We start from the raw sequence: 13,712 nt of genomic DNA on the forward strand, positions 1-13,712 counted from the left end.
ATCTGGTCCACTTGTTCCTTTTTTCAGGGTTGCGGGGGTCTGCTGGCGCCCATCTCCAGCTCTCATTAGGCGCTAGGCGGGGGTACACCCTGGATAGGGTGCCAGTCCATCGCAAGGCAACACACAGAAACAACCATTTACTCTTAAGGCCAATTTAGAAACTCCAATCAACCAAACAGTCATGTTTTGACATGTAAGAGGAACCTGGCGTTTGCTAATGGGCAAGGGGAACATTGCCCCACCTAGTGGTCAATAGTATTCCAAAATGTATTAATCAATCATTAATATAACGTACATAACAAATATTTGAAGTGCCAAAAATACAGTAAATGTACAAATTATATATTCATTCATTTGTTGTTCTTTTAAAAATGCAAGTTATTTTGTCGCTCGAGTCATGTGACTTGATTTATCTTGTTTCACAATTCTTCTCCACAATGTAAATAATGAAGCAACACTGCACCCAGCAGTTCATGTATGGTACTGCAGTAAAAATGAGGCAGAAAACGGCCCGATTTTATCATGAATTTACAACATAAAACGACACTTTGACGCAAATTTGTGTATGTTACACACATTGTGGTTGGTGCAAACCTTGTGACTGTCTATACATTGAATTTTTTATTTTGCCCCGCCCCCGCAAGAATCTCAAACCAGGAGAAAACCTATGCAAACACAAGGAGAACATGCTCCACACAGACAGGACCCAAGTTAAACTCAGAAACTCCTTGCTGTGCGGTGGATATGCTAACACCTAAGCCACCGTGCACAATGACACATTTTTACCTTGAAAATCCATTCTGGATTCAAACCGCGTGTGTCACAGCCAGATCTGGGAGCTCTAAAACAGACGCGGCCCAACCAAACACTTTTGCTATTTCACCTAGCATGAACAGTAGCTAGCATGTCCTTCTCAGAGCCCCAAGTTCACAGTGTCTCCCTCTGTAGATTTTAATGTTCTCCCTTGAATATCTCCAGGTAAAGTGGTTCCCAGTCCAACAACATGATTGATATGTTAAATAGCATTTTTGAATTCATTTTAGGTGTAAATGGTATGAAGCTTTGTTCATTGGACAAAACCCTGAGCTACCTCCGCTAACAATAATGAAACTCAATTTAGCATCAGCAATAAATATGATCACTCCATTTTTTAGTATTGAGGAGCAAGGCGTTTAGGGGTGTCCACCTCTGAAAGACATTATGATATCACCACGGCAACATAAATTATATTATTCCACAAAGACAGTGTAACCCAGTGGTCCCCAACCTCTGGACCATTTGGTACCGGGCCACAAGAGTAAATAAAGTTTTAAAAATTCATATGTGTTTGGTAAATTGTGTAATATAATTAAATATGTTTTTAAAACAACAGAAGTCTGGGATTCTGATGAGAAAGCTGTCTGGAACCAGTGATTTACCATCGCTTTCTTCTTCTTGTCAACATTTGTGACTTGCGAACATTAGGTGTGCCCACTTGTCACACCTTTGTCTTAAAGCTTAGTTTCATGAAGTATTACAGGCTGATGAGATTTCACAATAACTATGGAACAATTTATAGCTTTATGTTAGAAATTGGAATACAGTCATTTATGAGTGAGTCCACTTGTATTGTAACTTTTCTCGAAATAAAATTTACCATGTGCTATGTCAGATCTTTATGGGTTTTAGAACTGGACATGTGGCATTGTAACATGTCTGGTTTTGCTTTTACCAAGTCATTTATCATTCATGAGGGTGTGCGGAGGTCCTACAGTGGTTAGCAGACGTGACGCTCATTGTGTTCTTTTAGATCGACTACAATGAGTTAAACTATCTGTGGCCATGATAGCACTGATATCAATAATGGCTTGATTGTCCCACTGATGTCATCACCAAAGTGTGTGTGTTTCTGGGCGCGGGGAGGCCAGATCATCTCGTGTGGGCATCGGAAGACAAAGTAGTCTTTATGCAGTGTGTTGAGCTCTAAGGCAGAAACATTGTTGAGCAGTAAAACCTTCAGTAACTAAAACCACATGTTCCAGGGTGTACGACAGACGAGCTCAGTCTGCCGCCGCAGACCAACGTCAGGAGTTGGTACCTTGTTGTCAGGAACTAAGGGGGCTCCATTTTTTACTCCGATGCAACACCCATAGCTCATTGTACATTTTATACACATACTCACTGACAGGTGTAGAAAGACTTTATGCAACTGGTTTAACATACTTCCAGTAAAAACAGTTTTTTTTCTTCATTTTAATCTATTCATTAGAAGTTTTTCTGCATATGCAATCAAAGATTAACTCTATGTGTAGTGTAATCTGTAGTGACAGCGATGCATGTTTTATTCTTGCAAAAAAACGTACATTTATTGTGAGGATGCAGGAGGCATCCTCATTATTGTTAGCCATGTACTTTATTAATATTATTTTTCCACACTCTCCAACTACTTACAATTTTGAACCCATTTCAACCATATTGCAAATATTCAGCTATTGCTAGATTTATGCTAGGTTAAGGCTATTGCTAGGCTAATGGTAACACTAGGTTAAGGTTATTGCTAGACAGATGCTAATGCCATCACTAGGTTAATGCTAAGTCAATGCTAGCTAATGCTAATCCTAGTTAATATTAATGCTAATCCCAATTCATGCTAATGCTAAGCTATTGCAGTGCGACACAAGCCAGCACCTGCATCCTCACTTGTATTTTATTCAGGAAATGCAAATATTTTAGTTACATTTATTATTTATTTCAATAGGTTGAACATTTTTCCAATGAAACCAGGTTTTTAATTAGATTTTAATTTTTTACCATCTCTACATATGCGATCAAAGACTAACTCTAGTACAGTTTTTTAGTGACAGCTAGAGCTGAACGATATGGACCAAAACTCATATCTCAATTTATTTTCTAAAAATGGCAAATGTACAATTTAAATCTCAATCATTTTAATTGAAATGAAGTCTGACCAGGCCTTTTCTGATGCAAAATGTGACACAGACACTTTTATCTACTTAAAAGGGACAGCACGTGTGAGTGAGGTCTGTGGTGTGGCTTGTTAGGGGGAAGGTCTGGGTTAGGATGCACTCAGAAATCCATCTAACTGAGCTTTTCATGCTGTTCTGAGAAATAGCAAACGCAGTCACTCATAAAATGAGTATTCTAATACAAAATTACCTACAAAAATATATATATCTATATCGCCAAAATAGAAAATTAGATAGATCTTTAATCTTGATATATCACCCAGCCCAAGTCACAGCTATGCACATTTTATTTTGGCAAAAAAATAAAAAAATTATTTCATTGCTTGGTTGTGACCATCATAAGTCCTCCCCAAGGTAGGGTAAGCTAAACTTTATCAGAGGGAAATATATATATATATATATATATATATATATATATGAATAAAAGAGGGCAGTGTTACACCCTAGTGAGGGGGAGGAGAACAAGTGACAGGGAGTTATAGGGTGGGACATTAAAAAAATACTTGTCTCGAAGCTATTTTGGTTGTGCTTAAAGTATAATGTGATTTTAGTGTGGGGTGTAATGTCTACTGGTATACGTAGAGTGACCTGAACTATCAATGATAAACCTATGAACCTAAAGCACATTTCTAAATTATTTCCAATTGTATGATGCAAATGCAAAACAAAAATCTTGATCTTTTAACTTTAAAATAACATTTTTTTTCCAGGGAGTACTTTAGTGTGACATGTGTGAAAGCTCTTCTCTGGCTTTAACATATCCCTGAGGAGCAGCGGGCAGCCCCCGTGCAGCCCCTCGCTACATTTGGGGATTAAGAGCCTTACTCAAGCACCCACAGAGATGGTGATGTAGGGAGGGAGCAGGTGGTGCTTTCTACTGTAACCCTCTAAGATGACTGCCATAATGAACATCCCCATCTACTCATACAAGAAGGTTGAACATTAAATTAGTTTGTGTTTTCACTTGACTGCCATCGCATGTTGTTTCGGGTGACCATATTTTGACTTGATAAGTTGTTATTGTTCACAAGGTTTAAAATGCATTTCTCTCTTTATGACAAAGACTTAAAAATGAAACCTTTATTATGCATTATTTCAATCTGTCCTTGAAAAATCTAATGTAAACCTTCCTAATATCTCTTAATCATTGAAACAATGAGTTAGAAATAAAACAAAAATAAAAAACTCAAAGCTTACACTATCCCTCTCTGAACCTCCATGGAGACTTTATCATCCAGGAGGATCTTCCTACTGATATTTTTTAATTAAATCTACCATCTTGGACTTTAGTCTTCTCTTTTCCTCGTGCATGATGATCTTTTAATGATTCCGTCACATGTGAGTATAGTTACACTAATGACATACTGAATGTACAGAGCAACTCATTAGCTTTCAGAAACAGATGGAATTTCTCAGACAAAGCAAATATTAGTGGAATTACGGTCAGAGGTGTAAAGAGTACTGACATATCCTACTTAAGTAGAAGTAGTGTTACTTAAACTGTACTCAGGTACAAGTAAATCATACATGAAATACTCAAGTACAAGTAAAAAGTAGCACAATTAAATAATACTCAAAGTAAAACCACTAGATACTCTCACCCCCCCATGTTTATTTTTGGTCATAAGTCTTGCCACGGTTCCCTTGCGTACAGTAAACATCTCATGTATAAACTTAAAAAGAAGAGATGGAATCTTGTACAAGAAATTTAATTCATTTTCCACAAAGGCATCTGTGTAAAATAAAAGGTTTGTCAAAATGTATAATTATTTTAAAAATAAAACACCAATGAATTCATTTTGTATTTGCTGCTGTTGTTTTTAACCTGTAAAGTGTCTGAGTCTCTTGAAAAGCGCTTTTAAATAAAATTAATATATTATACAATTAAAAAAAGTTCTCAGGCTCTAAGTATACAGTAGCTACATTAATGAACTTTAAATCTGATGTTTTAGAGTTTTGTGTCAGTTTTGGCGCCGTGCAATACGTTAAATCTGGTTGGTCGGCTGTGATGCGATGCATTTGATTGTTGTCTGGTTATTTCATTTTTTGTAGTTTTACAATGTCTGTTGGTAACACATTTCTTTACTTCTTTTAAGACATACTTAAGTACAAGTAAAATTACTGATTTAGAAATGTACAAGTACCCTTAAAAGCAACTAAAGTAAATTACCATAACTCGAGGTGAAAGTAATGTAAGCAATGTGTTCCCAAGATGCATTCAGGGTTTCCTATGAAACCCGGTCATTTTGACGAGTTTGTGAAATCCGCCTTACTGAAATTATATTCCTGACATAATCCAATAAACAAAACACTTGCCCGTTCACTTTGAAAACAAAATAAATAAAAATGAATTAATTTTTTTAAAGCAAAAATTCATTTTTTGGTAGTGCGCATGTGCATATACAATCTTAGTACGATGTGAACAAAGACCATGACACCGGACAAGATGGAAAAAGAGGACACGTCCAGAGGAGTATTCCAGAAAACGCGTTATGTTCAAACTGAGTATGTTTGGGCTCAAATGAGGGAAACTCTGAGTATCCCATTCCTGATCGCGAGGTATGTTTTTCTCTGAGCATGTCACCATGGCAACATCCTCCATGAACTGAACCTGCTCGCTGGCAGGTTTCATCAAAGAAACCCTGGGATTCTACCTGGCTCCGCCCAGCTAAACACCGCTTCTCTAGGAACACTTTAATTTACTTTGACACTCTGCTCTGACACACATTAGTAACATCACACACCAGACGTGCTCACATCATTACAAATGTTGCCACTTTATGTTTTTTTAGCAAACAGTAATTTTCTTGTGGATGCAGAGCATTAAAGGAGACATATTTTAGATATTAATCATACAGTTGTGGTCTTTATAAAGTGGAACTGCAATGCTTGGGTCTGAATTCCTCATTATTATAGCTCCACAGGCCCCTTTTCTGATGTGCTTCTGAGAGCAACTCGTTTTGGTGCTGTCTCTTTATACTGGTGGAGGTTGCAGAAGCAGTCATCCTTGAAGTGCTGCGCGCACAAAAATGACCTTACCCAGAGATGTGGGTACATTTCCGTGAAAAATAAAACTCAACCAGGCACTTTGAAAAGGTTCTGATGCTGGGAGACGTTGTAATGAAGCGTGTGGGTTACTACATCCAACAACCGAACATTTTGACTTATCCTCGCGTAACTTCGGCATCCTGGAGCTTGGACTACAAAATAAAAGCGAGAAATAAAAATGGCGGATTGCTCAGTGTTGGGCCTGGAGTCGATGTCCTAATTTGGCAGTTCCTCTGCAAATACTGTGACGTTATTGTTCAAAAAACGTAATAGGGAATCGAAAAATCAAAACAGTTTGAAAAATATGACCAAAACAGAATATAAAGATATCAACGGAGCACCTGAAGAGACTAATTTGAACTTTTCTGTACTTCTTTTTTTTTTTTTTTTTTAAAGATTTTTTTGGCTCTAGTGGCCTTTATATGACAGTTGCTTGACAGGAAGGGGATCAGAGAGAGCAGGGAATGACATGCAGCAGGGGGTCCCAGGCCGGGAATCGAACCTGGACCGGCTGCAGGTGAGGAACTACAGCCTCCGTTCGTGGGGCGGGCGCTCAACCCACTGAGCTAAACACCACCCCCAACTTTTCTGTACTTCTAAACACTCTAAATATACAAAACCATTTATTTAAGGGCTAAAAAAGTGGATTTAGCATGATATGTCCCCTTTAAGTGAAAGACAGTGAGAGGTTGATCTGCATTAAAATGCCTGACATCTTCTGTAAAGTTCCCTGGATACAAACCTGTGGATAATATAAAGGGGAAAATGACAACACTTTTAAGGCCCAATATTAACTTTACATTGTTTGGCACTGTGATACAGCTGGATGTATAGTAACCATATTTAAAAAGTTATGGTGGAGCCGCGGGTAAGGAAGTTTGTTTGAGAGCGTAGGGTTGGGGGTTTGAATCCAAGCTCAGTCATATTTTTTATGACGTCTTTTTTTGGACGTAGACAACTACATTACATTAAAAAAATCAATATAAATGATGCAACGTCAAGGGGCCGTCGCTGTCTTTATAGCCATTGTAGCGGGAGAGCTGTACACTTCAGTGGAACACTCCTTGAATACACCTGCTGCCCACACACACACATTTTATTCATATTATTCTCTGGTTGTCACGTCACCTGCGTGATGAAGCGACCAAAAAGGGTGACTAATCAGGGGCGATTTGAGCAACTATAGTCGCTGAAGCGGCATTCTGTGTGAACGCACCTTTAAAACAGGCTCATATTCCCCAAACGCTGGCTAATTTCACCCATCGGGATGAAATAAACCACTCTTCCAGGTGGTTGCCATGGTAGTTCGTGTGATCTTTTCTCAATTGATGATGGCTTTTTATTGCGCTCGTGAACAGTCACCCTAATGTTGTTTCTGTCCTGAAATGATCTAAGTTTCTTAAAGACTCCCAAGGAGGTCAGCTTTAATTACAGGGACATTGTACCACATTAGCCATGCACAGAGCCAGTAACAACATTTAGATCAGTAAGCCCCTCAGGTTAGGACTGAACCCTTGACCCGGACCCCATGACCTACCTTCCTTTTAACTATAAACCTAAAGGAGTCAAGAAGAAAATATTCATATTAGAGTTTGTGTCCAATGAGCTTTTAATTTATACTTTTCCGTGCCATAGTCTTTATAATGGGTCTTTTTCCACTAAAAATGCTCGTAGACCTTTCTAATCAGAGGGCTATGGGTCAATAATTTGTGTTTTTTAATGTGTGTCTTTGACCACTTCTGCTATAGGAGCCATTACGATCTTTTGAAGTGTGTGTTTCTGTGCGTCAGGGGGTATGTTTGTGTTATTGCAGATCCTCTGAGAGCTCATTGTTTGAAGACCTCACAGGTTCCCCCCCTAATCTAATTGGCCACGGATGTCCCGGATCAGGACCTTTCTCCATGCTTTGGGGATTGACAGAACAATCATGACTTGAAAAGTCCGTTGTGCAAATACAGCCTTGTTTAATTACAGGAGGAAAATGCATGCGTATCATGGCACAAAATCCCTCAAGCCCCCTAAAAAAGGCCAAGTCTAACTCTTTTCAGACCAGATATTGAACTCTACCTCCAAAATAATCTCTATCCAAATATGAGCTGGATTTGGGTCTCCTCTTCATATCCCTAAGCCATTAAGCATGCTCTGCTTCTTCTTTCACCTTCCTATTGCCAGTGACCAGAGGTGAAAGTAATCAATTACAAGTACTTGCGTTACTGTAATAGATACTTGTACTTTTTTTGAGTATATTTCAGTAATTTTACTTGTACTTAAGTACGTTTTAAAAGAAGTAAAGTAATCCAGTACATTTCTACTTCTTACTATTTCTTGTTTTAAATGATAAACGGACATTGTGAAACTACAAAAAAACGAAATAACCAGACAACAATCAAATGCGTCACACCATAGCTGACCAATCAGATTAAACGTAATGCACGGCGTCAAAACAGCATTTTATTTTCTAAATTTTAGAGTTCATAAATGTAGCTATACTTAGAGCGTCATTATTTTTATTTAAAAGTTGTAATTGTGCAAGATTTGGTCTCTTCCTTTTGACTGATGTCTTTTTTGAAACATGTTAAATGATGAAATAAAAGTTTAGAAAATAAAAAAAATAAATAATGAATTACAGCCACAGAAATAAACCGTTGATATGATCCACCAACACTTAAACTTCTCAACTTCCATGTGTGGAATTATTTAATCCCACCTCTTTAATCACTACCGATTTTGCTTTTTGAAGTACAACTAATAATACAATTAATTACACACATATCATTAAATAAACAATCTACATATTCACAAATAGTCCATCGCTAATCATCAAAACAACTGGGGATTAGTGATCAGATTCATTCTTGGACCATGTGAAAATCATTTCTTTTTACCTATTTTTAAAGTCAGTTATGTTTGAACGTTGTTTTAGCTCCACATTAATCCTGTTCCATAATTTTATTCCACAAATTGACACTTAAAATCTTTAAATGTAACTTTCCCCTTTTTAAGTTTATACATGAGATGTTTACTGTATGCAAGGGAACCGTAGCAAGATTTATTACCAAAAATAAATATGGGAGATGAAAGTTAACCAGCAACTTTTACTTTGAGTACTATTTAATTGAGCTACTTTTCACTTGAACTTGAGTATTTTATGTGACTTACTTGTACTTGAGTACAATTTCAATCAAGTAACAGTACTTCTACTCGAGTAGGATGTATCAGTTCTCTTCCACTACCTCCAAACACCTGGAGATTCTCTTGTGCCCTTATTTACTTCAAGCTGATCCCTGACCACCTGAGTCTCTAGACCTGTATTGTGAATTGCCAATCCCAATTTAATTTCTGGCATATTTTGAAGGTAACTGTATACAGCAGCAGGAGAGATAACATCTCCAGGTCCCAGGTACTCAGCAGTGTATAGCTAATATCATAAGTTTGGGCCGATTGCACTGGGAGAAGAGCAGACCACTGAGATGGATGGAGGGAGTAAAGAGAGGGGACCCAGTGTTCAGGAGTTGGGGGGGGGGGTAATTGAGACCATGTGAGTCTCCCCCAGCAGGGGGATTAGAGAAGAAACGGAACTCTTAGCCCAAAGATCGCTTTCAATTAGATGCGCCCAGAGCGAGGGTATACTGGGGAGACGGAGCGTGGTTCTAAACGTCTGGGTGAAGGAGAAGTTAGATTTGTACCCCACAGAGCTGACCATGTTTATGTCTGGGTTGGACACCAGTAGGTCAATGTCAGTGGGACCAATGTTACTACAGCAGTGGTTCCCAAGATTTTTTGGATTGTTGACCTTATTTTGATATCACATTTCTGGCAACCCCAAAGATTTTTTTTTTCTAATCAATTTGTGATACCAATGGGTCCCAAACAGGTGCACGTGTACCCCAGGGGTACGAAGGCACATTGCAGGGGGTACTCGGAAATATTTAATTATGAAAAATGTTCCTAATTACTTTTTGAACAAATTCAGCACAAACTAAAAATTTTATTGCTCAATAAAACTTCATGTTTTCTTGTAATTTATTAAAACAGGAATATGTTGTTGAGGCCATCACACCTTAAAAAAAAAAAAATAAAAAAAATTGGAGACAATAATTAACTACATTTTTCAAAGGAGATGTACTAAATACTTTCTGGTGTAGTCACTATTTGAGCTTAGGTACCAAAAAGGTACCCTTCATAAAAGTGTCTTCAAAATGTCATATATAAATATTTGTTTTCACTTTCTTGACGTCAGATATTTTCAACAACTTCAGACCTGTCTATAAATGTTAATTTTTCATTACATTTCTGTATATTAATTGTTTTTATGTGCCTTTTTTATTAAAACAATTTTCTTTCAATAAGAAAAATACAAAATATGCATTTTTTTCAAAATGTAAGGAGCCTTGAATAGGTCAATACTTGATAAGAACTGTAATTTTGAGGCATTATTACTTTTAAAGCTATGCACATTTCTTGGGGGGGGAAAAAAAAAAAAAAAAAAAACTACACTGAGCTGAGGTACCTTTCATAAAAGCGGGTTCAAAATGTCAAATATTTGTTCCCACTTTTTTCACATCAGATCTTTTCAACAACTTCAGACCTAACCATAGATATAAAGTTTTCATTATATTTTTACACAAAACATTTTTTCAATGAGAAAAATAAATTATGCATTTTGTTTCCGAAGAATAAGGTGTATTTTGTAGTTTGAAGGTAGAGGCTTAGATTTATTAGGTATTTATGGGAAAACCACTGTTTTTCAGGATAACAGTGTATCCATAATATGTGGTTATAATGGGAGTCAACACAAAGAATGTCTGTACATCTCCTGTTCTTTACATCTTGCAATAAAAGTGATCATGGATTCATGAATATGATATTAAAAGAAAACTCCTGGCCAAGGGTCATACAATTAGTCTTTAAACTGAATGAGATATTGAGAGCTTAAAAAAATTGAATAAGCAGAAGGTCTCCAAAGGTTCCCCGAGGATTAACAATATTAACGCACTTCTGGAATCTATTTAATCACAAGTTGCACCAAATGCTTTTGAAATGATATCCTGAGAGCACAGGATTTGTACCATGTCAGAAACATGTACTTCTCAGTTGTGACGTTTGTGTGTATGAACAGTACCAGGCATGGAGCCCAGTTAAAGGTTCACCCTCAGTGAGTTCTGCAGCTGTAATGAGTGCAGAGTCATACATGATGTCATACATCAGTAGCAGTGGTTAGTTGTGAATGTATTAGTTTTGTCTCTTCAGTTCTCCAACCAACGATTTCACTAAAAATGACAGACTTAAGCTAAAGATCATCAATGACTTAAAGAAATGAAAACATTAACGTTGACTGACAATTAAATGTATAGGCCGTCTTGAGATTCACGCCAACCACAATGTGTGTAACATATACAATAGTAACTAGTGCTGTCAAGAGATTAATTAATCACACTATTTTTTTAATTGCTGAGAAACGCCCTCAACTTGAGGTATTTTCAATTAAGTTACATTGTTGTGGCAGTTCAAAACATTGATATATAACAAAGTGGCTTTATAAAGTCATTTATTAATTGTTTTTTAACAAACTAGAACAAATGCAAGCAGTGAAATTTGTATTTGAGACTAGTTGTGCATCAGTATTATTGGGTATACCAGGAACTCTTAAAATAAGTTTCTGCACTGCTTGGAGTGCTAAAAAAAATGAGATTAATGGCGTTAATTTTTCCCGTTATTAATTAATCACAATTAATGCGTTAATGTGACAGTCCTAATAGTAACATAATTGAAAATGTGCGTCTACGCGTCATAACGTCCACCATCTCGAATACGGTTCAAAATGCATGTTCTCACTTAAGGGATGAAATGCTTCTCAAGTCAATGTCACAAGTATCGTGTGTCGTTTGAAAGCTTAAAGTCTTTTGTTTTTAGGCATATAAACCATTTAAAGACAATCACAGCAGACAGTCTATTGTCAAACTTGGGAAAAAAATGGCGACATAAACAAGCCAGCACTCCTCACCCCCATGTCTTATTGAATCCATATATTCCATCAAAAGTAGTCTCAAAATCTTCTTAAGACATTCAAAAATCCAATGAATCCCAGCATTTAGTCCAAAAACACAGTAAAACAGCTGGAAAAATTTAAATGTAACATCCTATTTACAAGAAGAAAGCAGCTCTGACCTGATTTCTTCATACTTTTTTAGCTCCGTGAGGATAACGTGTCATTAAAAAATCCTAATTTTTACATTAATGTTGTCAATTCATGATAAAATCAGGCCAGCGGCCGCTTTCTGCTTCATTTTTGCTGTAGTACATACATGAATTGCAGTGTGCAGTTCATGAAAACTTCAACAAAAAATTTTGACCACTAGGGGGGCAATGCCCCCCCCCGCCCCTCGCAACCTCTGCTTATGGGTAAAATGTGCTCATGGATGTTTAACTACTGTAAATAAAGACACCTTTCATTAGTACAAATTAGGTTACATCTGACTGACAGTTGAACCATTTGCTGATCAAGATCATGTGCTTTAACGTCTGTTTACTTAGTTTTTCAATGCTCAAACCGAAGTCAAAACCAATGAATAGAATTACTAAATGTTAACAATTATATCAGCACACTCAGTGTTGCACTGGAAATTGGATAGCACATGTCTAAATGTTGTAGATGAGTCCGAAACCCCCCACAGATGGAAAACAGGCCCGAGAGTCTAACCAGACATCACTGCGTGCTCTGTCTCGCTGATCTGGACTTCTGGGAGTGCCACTTGTTTAGTTTTTTTGGAGTTTTTTTTTTTTCTTTGCCCTGCCATCCCAAAGCACTGATTGTGTAGGATTTAAAGTTTATTTTCACAGTGTCTAAATATTTTAGAGAAGAAAAAACATTGCCGTAAAAGACTGACAGGTCTTAATCTCTGTGTTATGCTTTCAGCATCATTTAGCTCAGAATGAGTGGTTTACATGCAACTATTTTAAATACAGTTTGCTCCTGTCCAATGCTGAGTCTGTTGGCTGTGGGTCATTTTTCAAAAGGCACAAATTCTCACAACGTTGTGTTCTTTGAGTTTGAGATTTAATGGTTCTCTGCTTTAAGGCAGGTGGTTGATGATACTGTATACTGGAATGCAGGAAATGTGGTTTAAAGTTAAGTTTGTAATATTTAATGAATTTACTGATCATCATCAATACAATCATACGATAAACACATGCACAAATTAATCATTAAACTATTGTTGTATCAGCCAAACCCTGACACTTGTTTTTATGTGCCTGAACCACTTTTTTATCCAAATATCTCATCTGTGCCAAGATGAAGTCACTTGTTTAAAACTATATTTCCACAGTCTATGTTTACTCTAAAGTTTTGTCCCTTGCGTTGCGCTTCCTTCTTGGCTTGCTTTCTACCCACAACCTTTTCAACACCGATGTTAGGATGACACCAGACAGCTTAGAATTATTGTGCAATTATGGTGTGCAAAAAGCAAACCTAAAAAATGTTTTACTGCACTCTCTGAAAACACGAGTAAAGTGCCTTTAAAAAACTGGACTGTTAGACCTTTTTAAAGTGTGTGTTTGTATGGTCCCCGAGTCTGAATTAAAGGTATCTATCTATCTCAGTGATATTGAAAGGCAGTAAAATTGCAGAAAACTTCAGTAAAACCCAATTATAATGAAAGGATTTAATATTTTTCATTGGTTGTGCAATATTTTGAT

This window comes from Gouania willdenowi, chromosome 7 (genome assembly GCF_900634775.1).
Source record: "Gouania willdenowi chromosome 7, fGouWil2.1, whole genome shotgun sequence".
NCBI classification, from domain to species: domain Eukaryota; kingdom Metazoa; phylum Chordata; class Actinopteri; order Blenniiformes; family Gobiesocidae; genus Gouania; species Gouania willdenowi.